The following is a 24320-nucleotide window of genomic DNA, read 5'->3' on the forward strand; positions in this document are numbered from 1 at the left end:
AAGGTTTTCATCTCACTCCCATCTCAGGTCCAAGGTATGTGGCTGGAGTGGAGAGGGGGATGGGACCTGCTCACTGTGGTCAGTGGGACCCAGGGTGATGGAGCCTCCATGGCAAAGCATGCTTCCTTCTAGAAGGAAGGGATATGGTGAATCAGGCACTGGCTTTTAAGCTTCCATCAGGAAATGATTGTCCAGAGTAAGTCCTATGACCACACGTAACTTCAAGGTCTAGGAGGTACAGTCCTGCCACATGCCCAGAAGTAGGAGAATAGGAACTTTGTCAAGAGTCCTAAGTAGTTCCCCAGCCTCCTCTCGTCACCAGTATTCATTTCCCTTTTCCCCACACATGCAGAACACACTCCCTCCTCCCCGGAGGAGAAAACCCCAAGTTCTTGCTCAGAGTGTATATGTTGGGCTTGGGGAAGATGGGATCAGTAGCTTGGTCATTGCTTGCTTGGGCTCCTTGAGATCTGGCAGGACCTTACCCCAGACAGGTAGAATTCTAGCACCTCCAACCAAACGGTCTCCTGTGAGGAGTCATGCTCAACCCACTCACCCCAGGGCTGTCTCCTGGGTTGATCTGCTGAGAAGGCATCCTTGGTACACCTTCCATACTATTTATGTGATAGAGTGTCTGTTTTCTCCAAACCTGCACCCCAGTATCAGAGAAACTCCGACACTGGTACAACTGGGAGTTAACAGGTGGTCCAGCATCTGCCCTCATGTACCTCCAAAGTCTGGCATGGTGTCTGCTACGGAAGATGATGGCACCTTTTTTCATACTCATGGCCAGGGTGTCCTAGGCTGGAGTATTGGGCCTCTGCAAGTCTACATATGGACATCACGAGGAAAGCACTTCACCCACCATTGAAATCCACATAATAAGGAATAAGGCATTAGCGGTTGCAGGTTTACTTTGTGGTCAAGCACCAATTAGTGCAGCAGGCTGGCATTTAGTCCATTATGGAGAGAGGGAAGGACGGGGTTGTTTGTGCTTCTAATGGGCGCCTTGAGTGGTCCTCAAGCCAGCAGCCTTCTCCTGGCGTGTGCTCTGAGCCTGGACCTGACAGGTTGCTCACCATGGCAACCCAAGGAGAGAGAGGGATGCACACACACCTGTCTGGGCTGCACTTTTCAGGCCTGTCTGCACATCCGTGACCAATAATGTGAGTGAGATCAGGTTTGCTTTCCTCCTCCTCACCTCCCACACTAATCTCCATCCTGAGAGATGCTGCCAACAGAGGGTAATGCAGGCATGGAGAGGAGAAGGTCTCAGAATGTGCAGAAATCATGCTTTCTGAAAACAATGCCGTGTCCTGGGCAGCCATGTCAGCAATGATCATTATGGGGTGGCAGAGAGCCATTGGAGGATTAGAGTCATTACGAATTTGAATTCTTCAGGCCCGGGGTGTCTGATATCCTCAAGGCCAGCTTCTCTCCAAATGCCTGTGCCCCTCCAGAGCATCCCTGGAGGTGGTCTTGCAGCGACGGGAAGCTCACTACCTTTCCAGACAGCTCAGCTGTTAGGTTTTACACTGAGCTGACCTACCTCCTCCTACCCTGTAGTGGTTAGTGTTAACACTGTGCCCTCCATCCCAGGGACATCCTCCAGGATGTAAGGATATCCTAAGCATGCCACACTCAGGCCACCCCCCAGGTTGGGGGTGGCCACTCCATTCTGGCTCCTTGATTGTCTCTGCCATGCCTGGAAGACAGGTGCAGACAGCATAGGTAGCCCCCATGAGCACTTGCGCTGTGGCCCGGGACTTCTCCACGCGACCCTTCTCTGTGGGCTGCTCCTTGCTCAAGGTCTCCCCTGGGCTTGGCTGTTTTGGAGGCTCCTGCCAGCCCCTTTGTCTGGAGGACTTTATTTTGAAAACTCTTTCCAGGGCATGATCTTCAGTGTTGCATCACGGAGAGCTTCTCAAACCATAATGTGCACACAAATGACCTGGGATATCATTAAAATGCCCAGCCGGGTGAAGTTTGGTTATGTTCCTCAGGTTATGTGTCATGGCTGTGCTAGATTTGTAAAATGAATCGGCATGCATTTTAACTTTTTTTTTTTTTTCATTTTCTGGACAGTTTAAATAGCTTAGAAACATTCTTTGAAAGTCTGAAAAAAAATTGTCTATAAACTTCCTGACCCACTCTTTTAATAGTTGTATGTCAGTTTTAAGGTTGATTCCATGGTTTTCCACTTCTCCTGGTATTTCTCATATTTCAAGAAAAGCAAGCTGTTATGCACTAAATTCATATGTTGAAGTCCTGACTCCCAATGTGACTGTATTTGGAGACAGGGACTTTAAGGGGATAATTAAGGTTAAACAAGGTCATAAGAGTGGGGCCCTAATCCGATAGGACTGGTGTCCTTACAAGAAGAGGAAGAGACACCCAGGATCACTCTTACTCCTCCTGAATAGAGGAGAGGCCATGTGAGGACACACAGAGAAGGCTGGCATCTGTAAGCCAGGAAGAGAGGCCTCGCCAGAAACCAACCCTGCTGGGTCCTGACTTCCAGCCTCCAGAACTGTGAGAGAATAAATCGTTGTTGGTTAAGCCGCGCATTTGTGGTGTTTTGTTACAGCAGCCTGAGCTAAGACACATGCGTTCTCCACTGAACTTTCCAAATACACTAGCATCCCACATGCACTTAGCACACTCTTCCAATTTGAAAACTCTCCTCTGCATCTTTGGCTAACTTTCCTTTAATTTTCTAATGTGCTTTTCTGTTCTCTCTCGCTCTCTCGCTTCCTACCCGCTCCCTTTATTGGGCTTCTACAAGTCTGGGTATCTCACAGCTATTTGCAAGTAGCTGTGTATTAGATTTTGTCAGTTCCACTATTTTTATGTTTTCTATTTCATTAATTTTTATCTTTAATTTTACTTCTCTTTCGAGTTTTCTCTTGTTGCTTATTTTCTAGCTCCTTGAGTTGGATGCTTCATTTACTTTCACTTTTCCTTGTTTAATAACAAAAACATTTAGAGCTCTGGGGTGTGCTTTGGTTACATTCCTGAAGTTTTGCTGGGTGGCGTTCCAATTGTCATTATGTTCTGAATGGCCTATAATTGCAGTTTTGTGCCCTTCTTTGATTCGAGTTATTTTGGAATAAATTTCCAAGTGATTTGGTTTTTTCCCTCTTATCCTTTTGTTTTAATTTCTGTTTTTATTGCATTGTGGATAGATAATGTGGCCAGAAAAACAATTGCTTGTTAGTACCTCCGAGGGCCTCTCTGTGGCCTAGAATGTCATCAGTTTCGGTCACTTCCTCCCAGATGTTTGAACTAAATGTCTTTTCTGTTTGCATGTATTAAGTGAAGCTTACTTTTCCAAGCTGGCACTCCTTAGAACACGAGTCCTACAAGTTGCTCTGGGAATTGGCGTGCTGCACCCTCTCCTGGGGAATCACAGTGCGCATCAGCCCAGATCCAAGAAGTCCTAAGGTGAAGCAATCCATGAGCTTTCGCTTAGCAACTAGGTGTTTCCCAAGCATAGCCTTAACACCTGTTTCCACCTCCAGCAGCTAGTTTTCTGTGGAACATATTCAGAAAACTCTGTTTTATAAGGTTCTCTCTTATTTCTTGAGGAACAGCTATTTATTGAGGGTCATCAGTATTCATTCTTAGGATATGACCTCTGTCTTTCAACCTCTGAGCCCACCTGTGAGTGCTGATGTGTTTCTCGGAGGGGCTGGCGTGGGGATGTCGGTGTGGTCCCTGTATGATGCGGTGCCGATCCCTGTTCAGGTTGGCTTTGCTGGGCTTTTGCTCTGCCATCTTGGAAGCCCCGTTGTCTGAGGGACCCAGCCAAGGAGTGAAGCTGCATGGTGATGACTTGATTGTTGTGCTCCAGGGTTTCTCTGCTGTACAGCGCAAAGTTAGCTGGACCCCCTTTCTGTACCCAGCTACAGGAATAACCCACACCTCATTCCAACATCAGTGCGGGAGGGCATGAGATGAGGCCCCAGCCTGTGAATTCATCTTGCTAATTGACAGCTCCCCTCCCACATCTCATGGGCCTCTCATACTTAGCCTGCAACCAATCTAAAAGTGACCTTCCTGCCCTAATCTGGTCCTGTTTCAGAGTTGACACCTGTGCTAATGAAGGTTCTCCAAAGAAACAGAACCAATAGGATATATATGTGTATATATATATGTGTGTGTGTATGTGTACATGTATATTTTTATGTATATGTAAATAAAATAACATGAGGAATTGGCTCATGTGATTATGGAGGCTGCGAAGTCCCATCATCTGCCTTCTGCAATATGGAGACTCAGGAAAGCTGATGGTGTAATTGAGTCCAAGTCCAAAGGCCTGAGAACCAGGGGAGCCAATGATTTAAATCACAGTCTGAGGACTGGGGAAGGTGAGATGAAATGTCCCAGCTCAAGCAGTGAGGCAGGAAGAAAGGGGTGAATTCCTCCTTCCTTCGCCTTTTGTTCTAGTCAGGCCCTCAGTGCATTGGATGATGACCTCCCACACGGGGGAGGATGATCCTCGAATCCAAATGCTAATCTCATCCAGAAACACCCTCACAGGCATGCCCACGAACAATGTCTCATCTGGGTACCCTGTAGCACAGTTGAGTGGGCGCATAAAATCAACCGTCACACCTTCTCAGTGGACGACACCATCGCCCGTCCGCTTCTGTTTACTCCTGCAAACCAGGGGTCTTGATTCCTTCCTTTCCCTCCCCACCACGTCTAATCCATCAGTACATTCCATCACTCTTAATTTCTGAACAGCTTTTGAATCTATCCAAATCTCTTCATTCTCATCACGACTGCACTAGTCCTTGTGACTATTATGTCTTGCCTAGTCTCAGGTGGTGGTGTCCTAACTAGTCTTCCCAACTCCCCTCTGGCCTCTGTCTTTCTAGACCATACCCCAAGGGAGCATCTAGAAATGCAGATACACTGTCTCCCCTCTGCCTCCTACTCTGTTAGGATACAGTTAGGATCCTTTAGGTGCCCATGAGGCCCTGCACCCTCCAAGAGCTGCCCATCCCTGGCCATGCCTGGCATGTGTTTCTCTCCTCTCTGCACTCCAGCCATACTGGCTGGTCTCAGCCTCTCATGGGCCATGCACTCTCTGCCACCACAGGGCCTTGGCATATCCTGCAGTGCTCTTGTCTTTCTTTGTGTGCTTAAGCTCCTAGTTGGCCTTTGGAGCTCAGCCTCCTTGGCACTCTGGGACTAGGCTAAATATCTCTCTTCTTTGCCCTCGTGGCTCCACATGCCTCTTCTTCAAAGCACTTTATGACAGTTGCCATTTTACATTTATTTCTTTCTATCTTCTGACAAGCACCTGCCTCCCCCAGTACACTATCAGTTCCCTAAATGCAACACCTTGTTTTTTTCAATTCATACTATATTCCCAGTGCCCAGCACAGCACCTGGTGTGTGGCAGGTGCTCAAGTCATATTTGTTAACTTATGAATAAGTGAATGATTCAGAGCTGGTCACAGCCAGAAATGCCATAGAAATTCATCATGATTATTAAAAGCCATCCTTGAGGTTGAGATCTCAGGGAAGGGAAAACCCCACAGAAGCCTGGGCGATAAGAGTCAAATTTCAGAGTTTTGAGTTCCTTAGTGCTCTTGAAAGCCATGGCTTTTGATTGCAAGAACCAGATACTGGAGAAAGAACAAATGTTTCTATTTGCTCATTTTTAATTTTCAAAGCTTGGTTTGGCCTATTACACACGAAGCCAAGGGGACGCAGAGCACACAATTTATACCGTAAACCACAGGGTGGGGAAGAACGGGTAGTGATGAAGAGAGTTCTCCTGCCCACAGAAGATGGGCTCAAGAGCAAGTGTGCAAGGACCGGGGGGAGGAGGCACGGTCAGGGTTGAGAGTTACTGGGTCCCCAAGAGTGAGTCCGGTACCCCATCCTACAGGTTAATAGAAACCTATGTTAAGATTGTAGGGATCCCAGAAGAGGCCCCCTAGAGAAGTCCAATATGGCACCTGAGAGGCAGGGCAGCAGTGGCTAAGGGAAGTGTTGGAATGGAGTGGCCTGAGGACAGGCTCATGGAGACCAGAGACCCAGCACAGTGTAGGGGAGCAGGCTAGAGTCCTCAACCCTTCAGAGAGGGCATGCAGGTAGCTGGAGTGGATGGCTGCCCTGAGTGGGCCTCAGAACCCCAGAAGTGGATGATCAGGAGCCATGGCAGACCGTAGTCACCTCTGCAGAAGCAGCAGGGACTCGGTGACTCAGACTCCAGGGAGGCCAGGGAGGACTGAGGATCACTCCCACCTGGACAACCTGCCCCTGATGCTGGTGTGATGGGTGAGCCCCTCCCCCCCCACCAGGTGGGTCACCTCTGGGGAGTGTGTGTGAATGTACACATGTCTGAAATGTGGATACAGTGGGCATATTTACCTGAAGAAAAGTTGCATGAGGTGGCCGTTCTACTTTGCGTTTGCAACTGTGTTTCCCACCTTCAGTGGGAATGGATGCTTAAAAGCTCGGATGAATGAAATGTGAAGAAATAGAGAAATGAACAGTTTTTTATTCTCAAGGATGTGGTCTGGGAAATTTATACTTGCTACATAGACTAACCAACCCCCTGTGTGCCTTGAGGTTTCAGCAAGGAACAGAATCCAACTCAATTAGATTTCAGGGATCCAACCAAGGCTGTTGAGAGTCCCAGGCACTAGCAAAAATGGCAAGCCTGAAGGGGTCAGGGAAGGGGATTGTGCTGCTGGAGTCCACTGGAAACCGGAGACATAGGCAGGACCACCCATCAGGACCATAGTTGTAAAGGGACTTAGCCACTGCCAGAAATAAGACCCAATGAAGGAAGGAATCAGGAAAGAAACACCGCCACTGCTCTCTTTCCTTCTGGCCTCCAAAACCTTGAAGCCAGCCAGCAAGGATGTCTGTGATACAGTCCACAGGGGCCAAACCTCCAGGGCTCAAGGCAGGGCAGAAAAATGGGGAAAGTGGGCATTGGGGATAAAGAATAACTAGCATATTCTCTGATTGAATAGGTGGGGAAACTGAGGCCCAGGCAGGGGAAGAACTGCCTAAGGTCATTTAGCAATTGAAGGGCAGAGTGAGGACTCAACCCCGGACTCCCTCATTCTCATTTAGGGCTCATTGCTCAGAACTGTGCTGCTTTACTTCCTTAACACACAACAGTGTTTTCTCTTCTCATCTTCAAACTTTATTGTAAAAAGAAATCCGAAAATGCAAAAATGTAGGAAAAGGACAAGAAAATGTTGGTGTCTAGTCTTCCAGGTTGCCTCTTGCTGTGTATTGAATGTCCCCCCCAAATTCATCGAAGTTTGACCCCTGTTGTAACAAGGCTAAGAGGGTGGGAAATCTGACTATGGTATTTGAAAAGGTGATTAGATTGCGAGGACTGTGCCGTGGTGAATGGATTGATCCATTCATGGAGTGACAAGTGTGATTCTGATGGTTTTATAAGAACAAGCGAGAAGTTAACTCTCTTGCTCATGCCATCTCTCACCATGTGACACCCTGCCACCCTGTAGAGAGTTCCCACCCAGAAAAAGACCTTCACAGGATATGTCCCCTGGACCACAGACTGCCTAGCCTCCAAAACCGTAAGAAATAAATATCATTTCTTTATAAATTACCCAGTTTCAGGTATTCTATTATAAGCAACAGAGACAGACTAATACAACTCTCTGTGCATGGACACACAGGTTGAATTAAAATGGGAGTGCGTTTAAATAAGGTGGGAGAGGTAGGGTTGCCTGTGAACTCTTAGTGGGACCTGAACTCTGAATTCGTTGGATAGAGCAGGGTTCCTTGGAAGAAAGGCACACCACACAGAGGAGAAAAATTGAAAAAAATGGTGGAAGGAGAGGATGGTTGATGCTTTGGCCAGCCTCAGTTTCCCCAGCTGCTCCTTGACAGGGGCGGGGGGGAGAAACAGGCAAAGAGCAGAGCACTTGTGAGTTCCCACCGGAGCCCCTCGTGCCCTGTGGCCTCAGCACTCTCCTCTGCCCCACAGTTCCCAGACGAGGGAGTGCTCACTGTAAACCATGTTCCTTTACGGGTGACTCAGTGCTCACGATTGCTCATTTAGGTCCTTAAAGTTGCCCTGCGAGGGGCCAGGTAATGCCACCATATCCTAAAATCCTGTACGTGCCCCACTGAAGGTATGTGTGATATTCGATGGTATTTGAATGAACAGTTTCTGTTTTAATAATGACATATATGTTTTAATGGATACCAGCAGGGCTGATCCTACACATATCTGACAACTGGTATGGCACAGGTGTCAGCCAACCAGAACAGCTGCTGGCAGTAGATAACCTGCGAATGTCTCAATGTCTCCAGTTTCCCACAACAACACCAAGACAAGCTCTGTCTTTCCCACCCGCCTGGTGATTGGGGTGCTAACAGTTCCCCGAAAATGGGTTCACGCTATTTTTGCCACCCTGGCCCAGGCCCCCACAGACCACTCTAAGCTTTGAGCTTGGATCCGAGGGGCCCAGGGGAGAAAGGAAGGAGGACAGGTGTGGGCGGGGAGAGGGCTGCTGCCTGGAGCCCACCTCTCACACAGGACCTACCTGGGAGGCCCTGGGTGATGACCCTGTTTCTGGGGCATTTAACTTAACCCCAGGAGCCGTCCTTTCAGGAGACAAAGGGTCCCTCCTCATCAGCTGTCACCCCTGACCTGCTGCTGCTCAGTGTCACCTCCTTTTATTTAGGTGTGAATTTGTAAATTACTTGTATTTCACTTGTTATTTTTTATTTCCATCTCATTTATGGCCAGCGAAACTGATTTTTGCCTCCTCATCTACTGTGGGTATTCAAGTCTCTCTTTTAAAACAACTTATTTGACATAATCACATTTAGGAAATAAATTCAGTAAGTGGTAGTTCAGGTAGCACATGAATAAGGCGTGCAAAATGATGAAGTGTTACATACACAAAGAAGGGAAGTTTGGGAAACTGATTATGTTCCATTTACGTAGAGGAAAAAAAGTCTTGGAGAGGTCACTGAAAGGTCAGGGGGAGGGTCAGGGACTGCGACACAGGTGCTCTGACCCCTGGCTCACATGGGCGACAAGGACATCACCGGCCGGTGGGAGGCGCCAGCCGCGGGTGTCCCTCGGGAAGCCCAGCAGCTGCGGCGCCGTCACTCACCACCAGAGGGCAGCACGGCCCCAGCTTCGGACGCCCCGGCAGCTTCTCGCGCTGGGCGGCCGTGGGTGGAGCGCTGGGCAGCTCACCCTCGGGATTCGGATTCGCCTGGACTCACCCGTCTATGAATCCTCCAGAGGAGGACTGGGACACACTCCCTTCAAAATTTCCTGGGTGCTTGTTAGCAATGTAGATTTCTGGGTCCTCGTAGATCCACTGAATCAGTATCTCTGAAGCTGTGTGTGGAATGGGAGGTGTGGGGATTTGCACAGCAAGGTTGCGATCAGAGGAGTTTTGAGAACTCTGCTCTAGGAAAGTGGGCACCGTATCCCAGGGCCAGTGTAATGTGCGTGTGCGTGTGCTGTGCGTGTGCTGTGCGTGTGCGTGCGCGCACAGAGGATTATCACACACAGCAAGTGGGATTGACAGTTAGAGGGCCTGGGCTTGCATTTTTGGCCCACCTCTTACTTGGATTGGTGGCAAGTTTTTTTTAAGCACTTCTCATGCATCTATCATCCATCCTTCCACCATTCATCCATTCATTATCTACCCAACATCCATCTGTTCACCATCCATCCATCTATCCATCCACCATCTGCCCATTCATTATCTACCCACCATCCATCCATTCATCCACTGTCCACCATCCATCCATCCATCCACCATTCATCCATTCATTATCCACCCACCATCCATCTGTTCATCATCCATCCAAAACATAGTAAGTAAACCTGTACTATATGTCCTTTCTAGGTGTGGGAATAGAGTGATGGACAAGACAGACACCATCCCTGCCCTCCTAGAGTTCATACTTTTGTGGAGGAGCCAGATAATAACAAATAATTCCTTAAATAGTAAATTACAATTTATAGTAACTGTTTTGAAGCAGGAGGAATATGGGGTGCTATGCGAGGGAAGAAGAGTTATAGAAACTTGAAGGAGGGTATGAGGGATTCTTCCCTTTGGAAATTAAGCTTGAATTGAGATCTGAAGGCTGAGTAGGAGTTACCTGGGCAAACAGTCAGGGGGAAGAGTGTTTCAGGCAGAGGAATCGCATGTGCAAAGGCCCTGAAGTAGAAATGAGCTCACTGCCTTGGAGGAACTGCCAGAAGGCAGCGTGGCTCGTGGCTCGAGCAGGGAGAACGGGTTTGGCAGTAGGCAACAGCCAGTACCGTCAGGTTCTCAAATTTCTCATCTTCAACATGGGGCCATACGAACTGTTTTGCGTATGTCACTTTTTTTTTGGCTGCTGGCCAGTATGGGGATCCAAAACCTTGACCTTGGTGTTATCAGCACTGTGCTCTAATCAACTGAGCTAAATGGCCAGCCCCAAGGTCTCTCTTGCAGAGAGGATTAACTGTAATGATGAACCCAAAGCATCTAGTCTAGTGCCCAGTACACAGTTGGTGTCAGTATGTGGGGTGAACCTGGATGTGACTGAGTTGGGGGAAGGCACCTGGGGGTGGGGGGCACAGCTTGGTTAAACAGGAGCCGTGGGGAAGCACTGGGCAGGTGTGGGGACCAGAGCTGTCTCGGCTGACTGCAGGGACCAGCTGAGAAGCATGTTTTAACCATGGTGAAAATTACCGTTGGCATCACTCTCTTGTTGAAAACAAAGTGAAATTGGAGAACATACTGTTGTCTTTAACCGGGCCAAGATGACTAATTGTTAGACTCGTTTTCGAAAGGTTACCATATACAGACATACGATTAGATGCAGAGAACGCAGTTTGGAAACCTGATTCATTCTGAAACCCCAATAGATGGAACTCATGCGCGGTTTCTGAGTGTAATGACTGTGAACATTCAGTTTAACTCAGCTGTCACCACAGGCGTGACACAAAACAAAATGTTTTGCATCTGCTCCCTAGAGCACCTTGAGGCAGCTCATGGCAGCGTTCGAGAGATCTCTGCTGGGTTGCAAAGGGTGTGCAACGTGGGAGCTGGTGTTGGGGATGGGAGGAGGCATTGGACCTTGAGTCCAGGGTCTGAGTCCAAGGTATGGCTTTGCCACATATTGGCCACTTGGCCTTGGCTAACTTCCTCCTTTCTTTGGGCCTCAGTTTCCTCATCTGGAAAATGAAGGGCTAGACCAGATGGTACTCAAGGGCCTTTCCAGTTTTGTTTTCTATAATGTGACTGGTGGTGTGATTTTGGACGTCACCTTCAGCTTTCTGGGCTTTAGCTTCCTTTTGATCATTTGAGAGTTCCCTAGGAGGGTGGGTTCATTTTACTCCCCATTGGCTGTCCCCCACTCTTGAAGTCCAACAACTCTAAGTCCCCCACTCCAGACTCCATTGAGAATAAGTCAACCTTGTTCCTTCTCCTGTGGGTCGGTGGTTTAATCTGGGGATGCACAAGGCTACTTGTTGTCCAGACTGGGCATGCATGTGGTCCAAAACAGTCCTAAGGGACCCTGAAGGCCTCTGAACCCCTTCAGAAGTCCCTTCCCATCTCTGCACTTGCAAGGGAACATTCATGAGGCTAGTCTCAGGGCCAAACCTGGACTGGGGCTTCCTCAGTGCCAAGTGCAGTGCTATGCACTGGGACGTGCTGGATCTCATTTTCTTCCCACAGTGATCAGATGAGGTAGGTATCATTATTCCTACCTCTGCGTGGCAGAGGCCTAAGTAATTTTCCCAGGGCCACACAGTGAGTAAGGGGCAGAGGTGGCATATGTACTCAAGCCTAGTTGATCATGACCCCTCCCTGACTTTGGAAACTGACACTACCATCTCATTTAATCCTTACAACAACAAGTCAACAGGTATCAAGTGTAGAGGCTTCATAGCAGAGTAGAGTGGAGGAGACCTTATAGATAAGCAGGAAGCTTTGAGATTTCTCCCCCCACCCTCCATTTCCCGGCCCAGGACCGGAACATCTTACTGCCCGTATGGCTGCATTGAGACTTTCCACTTGCCTCTTCCTGTGGTGGAACTCAGCGGTGCGGCAGTGTGACTGCATGCGGTCATAGCCGTGTTCAGTCCACTTCACTGATTTGTCTAAAGCATCTTCGATGGTAGTTTTGAAAATACACAATTTTTGCTTTAAACATTGGCCTTAGACCCAAGCAAGACTAGGTCAGGTGCCCTGCTGGGTGTATCCTCCTGAGCATCCTGCCGCTTGGATATCTGACGCCGAGTAGGTTGATTGTGTCTGGACCCAAACCTCACCTCCACACAGCAGGACTGCCCACAGGTTCATTACCCATATCGGAGATTACAGCACCCTGACTGGGAATTCTTATCAAAATGAGGACTGCACTGAAATTGAACCTAAGCCACCATATTTTTTTCACAACTGGCCAGTACAGGGATACAAAACCTTGATTTTGATGGACACATAAAGACCAAGAGAAAACAACAGAGCAGTTGAGGTGTCCCTGGTGGTGGTTTTCCTCATTCTTTGGCTAAGGGACTCGCCTTCAACACCTGTACCCAGTTCTGCAATGCACGTGATTTGAATTAATTCCTCGATGAAATAGCAAATGATCTCATGCCGTAGTCTTGGAGGATGGCTTACAAATGATTAATGTTGACTTCCTGAATACCAAAGGGTCGACTGGGTTTACCTCCTCAGTCTCTGTTTAACCTTGATGTCGTCCAGCATCAGTGGTTCTGTCATATTCTGAAGTTCTCTTTGTTTACTCGTGGTTCTGTGATCCAACCACTGAGTTTCTGTCAAAGGCTCAGTATCTTCCTAGGAAAAGAGACATGTCACTAGATGTCAGGTGAGATAGTTGTGTCTGGGCTCTCAGCATTCTTGTGAGCTAAAGGCTTTTAGCTGTGTCCCTCTGTCCCTTGATTTCTCTCTGACATTGTAGGAAAGTAGACAGTGCGAAACTACTGCCCCTGTTCAGAATTTAAAACTCTGAGCTGCTTTTTACTTTGCAAACTTACAAAGGACTTCTCCTCTGGCCCCCTTGGCATGTGGGCTCCCTTATTTCAGCTGTATGTGTTGAGGACCCACTGTGTGTAGCTTGGCACTCCATGGAATAGAGGGATGAGCAAGACAGAGCTCTCATCTTCAGGAATATGCAGTACAGAAAGGGGGTGGGGACAGGCGTGGCAACATAAGGTTGTCAGAGAGAGAGGAAAGAGAGCTGAGACTCTAGCTGGGGTAGGGTCGGGAAGGACTCACTGTTTTCATAAAAATAGCATGTATGCATTGAAATGCAAAAAATGCAGAAAAGATGCAATAAACAAGACAAAAGGAACTCCCAACCCTCCTCTCCTCCAAAACCATCATTCGTGCTATATTCCTATGTGGAGTTTCTAGACAGAGAGGTAGATAGAAGTACTCTTGTAAAATGGGATACTTTTAAAAGTAAAAGTTATAAAGGTGATTTTACTTGGCATAAACAGAAGAAAAGGAAACAAGTGAAATCAAAGGGATTTTTGAACCTCAAATACTACATCATCACCAATGGAATTGGTTCTGAAAAGATCCCTCCAAGTTTGACAAGAGATTAGAAAAAACATCACCATTGGGCCGGCCCGTGGCTCACTCGGGAGAGTGCGGTGTTGAGAACACCAAGGCCCCGGGTTCAGATCCCATATAGGGATGGCCGGTTGGCTCGCTGGCTGGGCGTGGTGCTGACAACACCAAGTCAAGGGTTAAGATCCCCTTACCGGTCATCTTTTAAAAAAAGAAAAAAAAAAAAAAGAAAAAAAAGAAAAAACATCACCATTGAAGTCATAAGGTTTTTAAAAAATCCATGTGTTTTTTCATAGGCACAATGAACAATGGCATTCTTCTCACACAAAATACTTAAATTATTGCAATGATGGGATTTTTGAGAAAGCAACATAAATTAGCCCATCATTAAATCAGAAGACAAGCATATTCTGTGAAAAGTCTGTGACCGACTTCTATTCCTGCCCTTTCCTGATCCATTCTTCACAGAGCAGTGTACAGTTGGTGCTATGAGTTTCCACAAACCCATAGCCAGGTCTCAGTCAACATGTGGGATGGTTCCAACACCCTTCAAAATTCTCTGTGCCCTCTTGGGCCCCTCCTTCCACACCTGGACCTTGGCTACTACTGACCTGCTTTCTGTATCTGTAGTTTTGCGTTTTCCAGAAAATCACATCTTTCATACTGAAGATAGTGTCTTCATTTCGGCCTCCTTCACTTAGCATAACACATGTGAGACCCATCCGTGTTGTGTGTCTGAGTCCACTGCATGGATGTAGTGCAGTTTGCTTATCCCCTCACCAGTTAATGGATATTTGGGGTGTTGCCCAGTTTGGGGCAATTATGACTAAAGTTGCAATCTAAGTTGATTGCATACAGGGTTTGTGTGGACATAAGCTTTCATTTCTCTTGGGTAAATAAATATTTAAGATTGGGATTGCTGGGCTGTGTAGGAAGTGTGTGACCTTTATGAGAAACTGCTGAACTATTTTTCCAAGTGGCTGTAACATTTTCCATCTCCCCAAGCAATGCACGAGAGTGCTAGTTGCTGTGTCCTTGTCAGCACTTGCCAGTGTCATTTTTAAAAGTTTAGTCATTCTAATAAGTATGAAAAAATATTCCATTGTGGATTTGATTTGCATTTTTCTGAGAATCGTATGTTTTTTAAAAAATTTATTTTATTTATTGAATCAAAATTGATTATGCATATTTTAGGGGTTGAACATTGAGATATGTTGATCAAATCAATATTACTAGCATATATATTGCTACAAATCATATTATTCTTTATGCCCCTTGTCCAATCTCTTCCCTTCCCCATTCCCGCCCCCCTCCCCACTCTAATTACCCTAGATTTCTTCTCTCCTGAAAGAATAATGGTTACTCTGTTGATTTGTTGCCTAGATGACCTGTCCAGTGCTGAGAGGTGTGATCAGGTCCCCCAATATTATCATAGAGCAGATGCTTCTTCTGTCACTCTGAAATGGGCTTTGTGGAGAGAGACATCCTCTTCTTTTCTTTATCTCTGCTGGTGATTCTCCTTGTGTCATTGCACTCCAGTGGTTGGCAGACCATCCGTGTGTTGGTTGTTGTATTTAGCTGCTTTTGTGGCAGCCATGGTTATTGTGGGGGATGTTGTGGGCCACCCACATGGAAGTGATGTTTTTGGCATGCTCCTTAGTGTTAGTGGTATGCCTGGTTGTGGGATGTGTCTTATCCCCTTCTCCATGCCTCTGGTCCCCAAGCGGGGCCTGAGGAATTGGCGTGGTATGCCTGGTTGTGGAAGGGGGGTCCGCTACTCAGCTCCATGCCTCAGGTCTCTGGGCAGGCCCTGAGGCACTGGCACAGTGTGCCTGGTTGTGGGAGGGGGTTCTGGCCCCTGGCTCCATGCCCAGGGTAACCAGGCAGGCCCTGAGGTGCTGGCACAGTGTGCCCAGTTGTGGGAGGGCAGTCCGGTCCCATTCTCCATGTCCCAGGTCCTCAGGTGGGCCCTGAGGTGCTGGTGTGGCGTGCCTGGTTGTAGGAGGGGGGTCCGGTCCCCTCCTCCAAGCCTTGGGTTCCCAGGCAGGCCCCAAGGTGCTGGTGGTGTGCCTGTGCTGGAACTAATTTTTTGTCCTTTGCTTTCTTCTAACATGGGGGACCTTCCTGTGGGAACCAGTACTTGAGCTCTGTGGTTGAGCTAAATTACTGCTTTGCTGCTGTTTCCCTAGGGAAGCCTTTTTGTGCAGCTCAGGATTTAACGGTTGACCTTATAGGTATTTCTGGCTCCCCAGAGACCGGGTGGATCTGGGTTGTGTAGAAACTCTGATCTGGGCCTGAGTTTTTTCATCAAACTGCACCACATGCAATTCTGCATTCCTGATCAGTCTCCTCTGAGTGGTCTTGTGCTGATTGGAGGGTGGATCAGCTGTCCTTGCTGTGTCCCAGTGTTCTCCTGGTGGGCCCGTCTCCCCCACCACTCATGCTCCAAACACTTCCCATGGGATGGGCCCTGTGCTGGTCCCTTGTGTTGACCAGCCTCTGAATGGCTCCCCTTTTTTCAGTTGTTCTGGCTACTCACTCCTGCGTGGGTTCATGGGAACCCTATTAGTGGTCTTGCTGTCCTGGGGGCCGCCAAAGCCCTCTTCTCCCCTGCCGACTCCAAGCAACTCCATCTGAAGGGCACAGCTGCGGCTTCTGCCAGCTCCTGCTCCATGTGCTCCAGCATTAAAGTGGCCGCGGCCCGAAACACTGAGAGCAGTTTTTTCTTTCTCTCTTCGTGGTTTCTCTCGCCTTCATGAAATCTGTAGGTCTCTCCTCCTCTTCCCCTGCGCTCCAGTGGCCCCAGATTGGCTGATGTTACATTTTTTAGTTGTAAATTGGTTGATTTGAGGGAGAAAGTGACACTGGGGACCATCTATTCTGCCATCTTGACTGGAACTAGAATCGTATGTTTTTAAATGACATGTTTACTTGTTAGTATGGATGAACTCCTTGTCATAAAGAATAGCCTTTTCCCACTTCCTCCCACTCTCATTCCTCATCTCCATTATTATTTTTACATCAAGTTTAAAAACATTTATGTTTATGTGAAATGACAGTCTAAACATACTTTTGGTGTGAACTCTAATTTTAGATGGGTTCATTGTTCACGCTCAGTCCTTTTGCCCTGATATCTCCATCCCTGAGTTCTCTTTTTAAAACAGTTAAGTGTATTTATTTTTTGACACATAATAATTGTACATATTTATGGGGTACAGTGTGACATTTCAATACATGCATACAATATGTAATAATTAAATTAAGGTTATTAGCATATTTATCAACTCAAATCTTTATCATTTCTTTGTGTTGGTAACATTCAAAATCCTCTCCTATTTGAAAAAATGTAATGAATTATTGTTGGCTATAGTACCCTACAGTGCTATGGAACAACAGAACATATTCCTCCTCTCTACCTGTAATTTTGCATACCTTAATCAACCTTTCTTTCCTCCCTCTCCCCTTCCTAGCCTCTAGTAACCACTATTCCACTCTTGACTTCTACAACCCTGAGTTCTTTACTTTTTATTTATCTCTTCATTTGCTTTATTTTATCAAGTAGTTTTTCTCGGACAGATTCACAGGTGTGTTACACTCTGAGTTAGCTAATGTTTGCAAATGTCTGTTAACACCTTTTTACTTGAACAACATCTATGCAAGACAGAACCATCTTGGGTCACAAAGTAAAGCCCATAAACTAAGTGGCCATGTTCCCAAGATCTTCTGCGCAGATGATTTGCTTTTTCTTCTGGAATGCCTGAAGACTTATTGCTCAAAATTACTTTTTCTTTTTCTTAAAATATTTCCTTTCTATTTTTAATGAAGGGTAAATGCACATGGTTTAAAAAGTCAGATTGTACTCACAGGCTTATAATGAAAATCAGCTGTCTCTGACCTATCTTTCTTCATTCTCGCCAACCTCTTTCAGTCCTTTAATCTGTTTCTTTTAGTCTTGCATTCATATTTCTAAACAACACGGTTGTATTGCTTTATCTTTTTTTCTTTCCACTTTGGACATGCTCTATTGACTTACCCCTGTATTCATACTTTTCCTCCTTTCGTCCTTCTCCTTTTCTGTCAGTTTCTGTGGAGGTGTTTTCTAATCTGTTCTTTCTCTTTCATATTTGAAGTTTTCTCCAAATGTCTGGTGATCCCTGGCTTCTGCTCATGTTTAAGAATGAGGCACTAAAAGGCCCATCGCAAGCTCTGAGTGAGGTTTTTTTGTGGGGGAGGGGGCAGTGCTTGTTGGCTGGTGGGCTTCACTTTGGGGTGAAGGGGCAGGAATGAAGATTTTCCATTGGGAGACCTCAAATGCTGGTGTCTCTAAGTCTTTTCTCTTGGGTTAGTATCCCCAGAGAGGAATCCTCTGCTCATCTGCCTCAGGGCCTATGTATCTGTCAGTGATCTGAGGAGTGGATAGAGAAAGAATCTCTGCCTCCCACAGTTTAGTGTAAAGACTTGCACTCAATTCTGATGTTTTCATCACAGCATCTCATACCCACCATGACCTGTGGTTGATGTTCATTCTCAAGCCTCTGGCTTCAAACATCTCTAGGGAGTCAATCTCTCACCTTCCACTGCTGTGTGGGGAGGCACCATCACCTGGCTGTTCAGGGTCAGGAAAAGGGGCCTGGGCTTTAAATGCTCATCAAACAGACTCTCAATCACTTCTGTTTTTGGCAACTCTTGTACCCAAGCTTTCAGAGATACTCTGATTGACTTGGAGTTTTGTGGCCTGAATCAGTTTTCTTTTCTTTCTTTCTTTTTTTTTCTTTTTGGTAGCTGGTCAGTACGGGGATCTAAACCCTTGACCTTGGTGTTATAACACTGCACTCTAACCAGCTGAACTAACCGGTCAGCCCTTGAATCAATTTTCTCTTTGTAGTTTCTCTAACCTGCAGGCACATACAGGACACAGTTTTTTTCTGTTTTTCTGGGTCAATTACCACTCATCCATTTACTTTTTTGTCTGTTTGGTTTTTTGGCAGCTGGCAGTACAGGGATCAAACCCTGGAACTTGGTGTTATCAGCATCATGCTCTAACTAACTGAGCTAACGAGCCAGCCGCATTTATTTTTTATCTTCCAAATTTTGATGACATATCTTCTCTGCTGTCATCTCTTCTGTTATATTTGTTCTTGAGAGTTTATAACTTAAAATATTCCTTTAGTGCCACTTTTGTGGGATTTCAGGAGGGAGTGAGGATATGTACTGTGGTTGATCTATCACAATTAGCCAAATGTCTCAAAAATTTGCTCTTTAGGAAATTAAATGGCTTAGTCTGGATGTGTGTTGGGGCTGTGCAGTGCGTATAAAATTTCCTAATCTGCAGAATCAGTTTTTTCTTTATGTAAGAGAGATTTTCTTGTATTATAATTTTGAATACATTTTTTTCTGTATCATTTGTTGGTGCTGTACCAAATTTTCTAGTGTAAAATCACCTTTAATTTTCTTCAATATATATTGAAGTCTGTTCTGTTTTTGACATTCATATTAATTTATGAGTTCTGTAATGTTGTTTTGGTCTCAGTTTGTTTACTTAGGTCTCTCTTTTTTACGTCCTTCTGTTGCTTGATCATCTCATCTTTGAAATTTTGTTTTGCCAAATTCATGTTCTTATTATGTGGTTTTATAGCAGAGAACACTTATGTGAAATTTTCTTCCAGTTTTGGGGTTATATTTTCTTCTAGACTGGATTCTTTGTCTTTGGGTACTTTTTTCTTGGGCTCTTGGGGAAGTGTGTTTGCATAGCTGCCACCTGTTTCTCACTTGTGCTCGGGCACTTCTATCCAAGTATTCTTCTTGCTGTTATATAGCGTGGCTTTTGGACTCATTCTCAGTGTATTAGAGACAGGCTTAGCCATAGTTTGAGGTCTGGGTATTTTGTGTTCTGCACATTTTCCCTGTAGCCTGGGGTCATTGTGGGATGAAGACAGGAGAGTGGAAAAGCTTACTGGGGCAATGTACAGCCTTGGGAAGAAATACTTTCTCACTTCTGGGATTTGTCAATACATTATGTCAGGGTTACACCTCCTTGGGAAGAAGGATAACTTCTCTTAAGGATGTGGGATGGTTAAAAACTCATTGCTTCCAGCCGTGTTAGGGAGGGGCAGAACAAGAAAAATCCCACCCAACACCCTGAAACAAGTCGATGAAGGCGCTGGGGTGAGCCCTGTGCAGCTGATGGCTGAGTCAGGCTGGTGTGATGGAGGGAGTGGGATGAGGACCCCATAGCCTGGAGCATGCCTGGTCTCTTTCAACAGGTGCCCTGAGAGTGAGTGGAGCTGGGGGAGGTATGGAGAGGGAGAGCCCAATCTGGAAATGCTGGCAGTGGATGTGTGCCCCTGTGGCCGCTTTGGGAGTGCAGGACAGGATCAGAATCCTGCAGGTGAGGATCTGGAAGGTTCTGGCTAGGTGGCTAAAGAGTCTGACTCCATAATTAGGGCATGACGCCTGGGACCATTTATGGATGTTTCTAGGGAGAAATGAGAAGGAATACATCAATTGAATAAGATGATGTTCGTTCATTACATCTATGATGTCTTTCAAGGCTTGAGAAACACTCTCTTTTGTCTAATTAGTCATTGTGACCACGTCTCCATGGAGACCATTATGTTTGTACTCATAATAGACACGTGTGCATCCATTAGAGGGACACAGTTGCCAAATGTAAGCTGTGGGCCCAAGGTGGAGTGGCTTTTTACAGCACAGCCATCAGGGCTGCTGCAAAAAGTGTCAGAAAATAAGCAAATGGCTCTTGCTCTCCATGAAGAGAGATGCTCTCTCTGATATCAGGCCCTGGATTTGGGGGAGTGCGAAGCCCAGGAGAACTGAGCACTCACACTCACAGCGTGAGCTCCAAAAGGACAGATTCAATTATTTTTAAACATGTCAAAGATTTTTTAATCTCATTAATTAATGAAGGTACCAGTAAGGTGTTAAAAACTGGTTCAGGCAAGAACCCATAGAGTGACATGAGTATAGGTAATTAGGAATGTGGAAATGAGTTGGTTAATAGATGCAAAATTGGCTTCATCCAAGAGGCATAAGGGCAGTGGCGGGAAGATTCAGTGTTTCATATAAAAAAATATTGAGAGCCAAGAGGTGCTCAGTAGAGTGAGTGAGTGTTCTCTGCTGGAGGGGTGGACACGCTGGGATGGGGAACTTGCATGAGACTCTGCTACCTAGGCGTGGACCATGGAGGGCTGCACGGCAGATGGGCAGGGAGCTGCCAGGAGGCTGAGGCTGGATAGGTCTTGTCCTGCTTTTGCTAAGCATTCCCAGCACCCTGAACAGTCCCTAAATATGGTAAGTGCACCACAGACCTCGGGGGCAGGGGGAGTGAGAGGGGCCCTCCCATGAGAGTGGAGTTGGAACAGATCACCAGAGCCCAGGCTACAGGACACCAGCTCCACCATGGGGCGAGAAACCAGTCCCTCTCAGGTACCACATCAGCATTCCTCTCTGCCTTAGAACTGAGAGCTGCAAAGTCTTTCGTGTTTCTCCTGACTTGGTTATCTGACAGGATTTGAAGACTAGCAAGACCTCAGCTAGCTTGTTAGGTATTGACCATCAGCATGAGCTACAGAAATACTTCAAGAATGAAGCCCTCAGGCCCCAAACCTGGCAGTCAGAAAGGGAAAAAATTTACCAGAGTGGCATTGACTTCTCTAGAAACTCCTACCTGGACTCAGGAAGCAAACTCTTACAGATCTCATTGTCTCTAAATGCATGCACTGGCATGCCCTTGCTCATAGCTGTTTTCTCTTGTTTTTCACATAATTTTAATAACTCCAGTACTTTTGCATGAAAAGTAGAGGACGTGTTGGTGGTGTGGCTGTTGGCAGGTACATGGACCTCAGCAGGAAGGGGCAGCCAATGGTCTGATAGAGAGGTCAGGAACTGGAGAAATATAAAAACAATTACAAGAAGCCGAGACAGCTTCCAGGGCCATTTAGTGTCAGAGCACAATGCTCTCTACTCACCCCAGGCCTAACACAGCCTCGCGTCATCCAGAAAAGGGGTTTCTGACAACAGCAGGAGCAAGGGGACTGTAAAGTTCTGGGTTCGATCCTCTGTTCACTGTTTGTGGGACCCTTGGCAAATCACTTATGATAATGCCCTCATCTTAGAGTACTGGGAGGATTAAATGAGTTTACAGGGCACATGGTAAATGCTCATGAAAACTTAGCTGCTATTAGCCGACTACATGCAACAACATTGACAAATCTCAAAAACATCATGACAAGGGAAAGAAGAGACACAAAAGGGCACCTATAGTATGGTTCCGTTTACAGAAATCACAAAAACAGGCAAAACTAATCTATGACATCAGAGGTCAGGATGTTGGTTATGGTGGGTAGTGACTCAAGGGCACCTTGCCTTTTTTGTTGTAAAATATTTATTTATTTATTTATTTTGGCAGCTGGCTTGTACGGGGATTTTCGATCCCCTGGACCTTAGTGTTATCAGCACCACACTCTAACCAACTGAGCTAACCAGCCAGCCCTTTGTTGTAAAATAAAACAAGTACAGAAATCCACATAAGACAAACATGCAGCAGTTTAGTGGATTCTGAACCCCAGAAGCTAGTCCTGATCACAGTCTCCTTCTCTCCAATTGTCTTGTTTCTTGATCTGGGTGTTAGTTACACAGGGATGTTCAATTTATGAAAAGTTAGAGAGGTGTACACTTATAGTATGTGCACTATGCATATTATTATGCTTCAATAAAAAGTTTTAAATGGTAGCTATTATTATTATTATCGGATTAACTTTTTTGAGCCTTGAACTCTTCCTCTGTATGATGGGAACGAAGATCTCTTTCTTTGTAGAATTGTTATTCACAGCATATTCATTGGTCCATTCAGCAAATATTTACTGAGTGCCTACAGGCCTGGGCCCTGTTCTTGGTACTGGTGACAAAGCAGCGAGCCAAGCAGACAAAAACCAGGGGCTTGCATGCTAGTAGGCGGGGAGACCCTCCAGGCATTCACTTAGATTCACGTAGCAGGAACTAGGAAATTCTGCCAGCACCCTCTGGTTCAGAAAACAAACTCCTGGATGCATCCCCCCCAAATGGTTAAGTTTGTTTGGTTTGGTTTTGATTTGTCTCCTTAAATAATTAGCTTTATTTGTTATGAAACCCTGGTTAGAACAAAGTCAGACCAGTGAAGGCCTGTGTATGTTATACTAAGAATGTCTGCCTTTTCTAGTATTTCTAGGGTTAGTCAGATTGTGAATTAGAGCAAACCACCCTTCATGAGCTGCAGCGTTGGGAGCCAAGGGATGGATAGCCCAGCAAAGAAATGCTTTTTCCCTCCTACTCTGAGGAACTTGAGTTTCTAGACCCTGAACACTGCAGGCAGGAAAGCGTTAAGAAATGTGCATTTCCACCGAACAAGAAAATCAACTTAGAAAAGAAATGTGTATTGGAAAATATCTATTTGCCTGCAAAATAATGTAAAAATAATGAGCTCCTATTCCCCTTTGATGTGGAGCGCACGCTTTTAAGGAAAGATTCTGCATTTCTGAGATACTGGGCCTGGCGTGTAATGAAGTGGTTGTTATGGCAACAACTTTCAAAAGCAAGTATTTTCTGAGAGATGTGCTCCACACAGCCGGCATGAGAGAGGAAAACATGAAAACAGAGACAGGGAGATGAGCTAAACAGAAGGCATCAGATGCCGAGAGCATCCTCTCCGGGTCCAAGTGGAGGGGAACATGAGCCACTACCCTGGCCTGGCTTTGCAGAGTTGCAGGGGAAGCCAGGCCCCTGTCCTGGAAGGAGCCCCACAAGGAATGGGGGTGGGGGAGAGGGGACACCCAAGGGGGTCGAGGCCGAGACATGTCTCTCATCAGGAGATGCACACTGTGGAGGGCCTAAGCCTGAGTGCTCGACCATCAGTCCCTGTCCGTGGTCCCCTCTTTCAGGCTGGCCTCGAGCCTCAGTCTCTGCCCCTCCCATCCTCCTACAAGCTCCCTCCTGGCTCCGCTGCTCAGGAGCACCCAAAACACCCCCCCGCCCCCCCCCATTCATTCCAGAGCCCAGTCTCCCTACTGACCTTCAGGGCCTCCTGCTCACTCCACCCCCTCATGAGCCTGGGGGTTCTGCCAAGCCAGGCACAGCACCCAGAGCTAGCATTCATCACCCCTTTTAATCTTCACAACAACCCCAAGTGTCTAGAACAGAGACTGGCAGATAGTAGCTGCTCAATCTCTATATGTTGAGCAAATAAATGCTCCCTCTCTGGTAGCTACTGCTATTGTCCCCATTTTATAGATGAGGCAATTGAAACTTAGAGATGTTAAGTGATGTCTCCAAGCCATGCAGCCAGTGGGCAGTGGAGCTGGGCTGTCCACACCCTACCTGGCACTGCCTTTAAACATGCCCTGTACTCAGCCTCCCTGTGTTTATTCATGCTGTGTCTGTCTGGTACACCCTGTCCTGTCTTGTAAGGCCTGGCCCAAAGGCCACTCCTTGACCCTGATGTTGTGAAAATGCTGCCTCTGCATGAGACCCCTAGATGTGTCAGAGTCCCAGGACAGGGCCTTCACTACCTGCTACGGAGTCTGGGCTGGGCAGATGCCAGGAATGGAGCTGCCTTTGGGGGGCTGTGTCTATTTGGTTCACTACGCTCCTCCCCATGCAGTGCCTGGCACCAGGGAGGCGCTCAGGAGTCCATGGTTGAAGGAAGGAAACTTTGCAACCCGAACAGTTCTGGAAAGTCCTAGTGGTCAGTGGCCAGGTTTC

Source organism: Cynocephalus volans, chromosome 1 (genome assembly GCF_027409185.1).
Source record: "Cynocephalus volans isolate mCynVol1 chromosome 1, mCynVol1.pri, whole genome shotgun sequence".
In the NCBI taxonomy this organism is placed as follows: domain Eukaryota; kingdom Metazoa; phylum Chordata; class Mammalia; order Dermoptera; family Cynocephalidae; genus Cynocephalus; species Cynocephalus volans.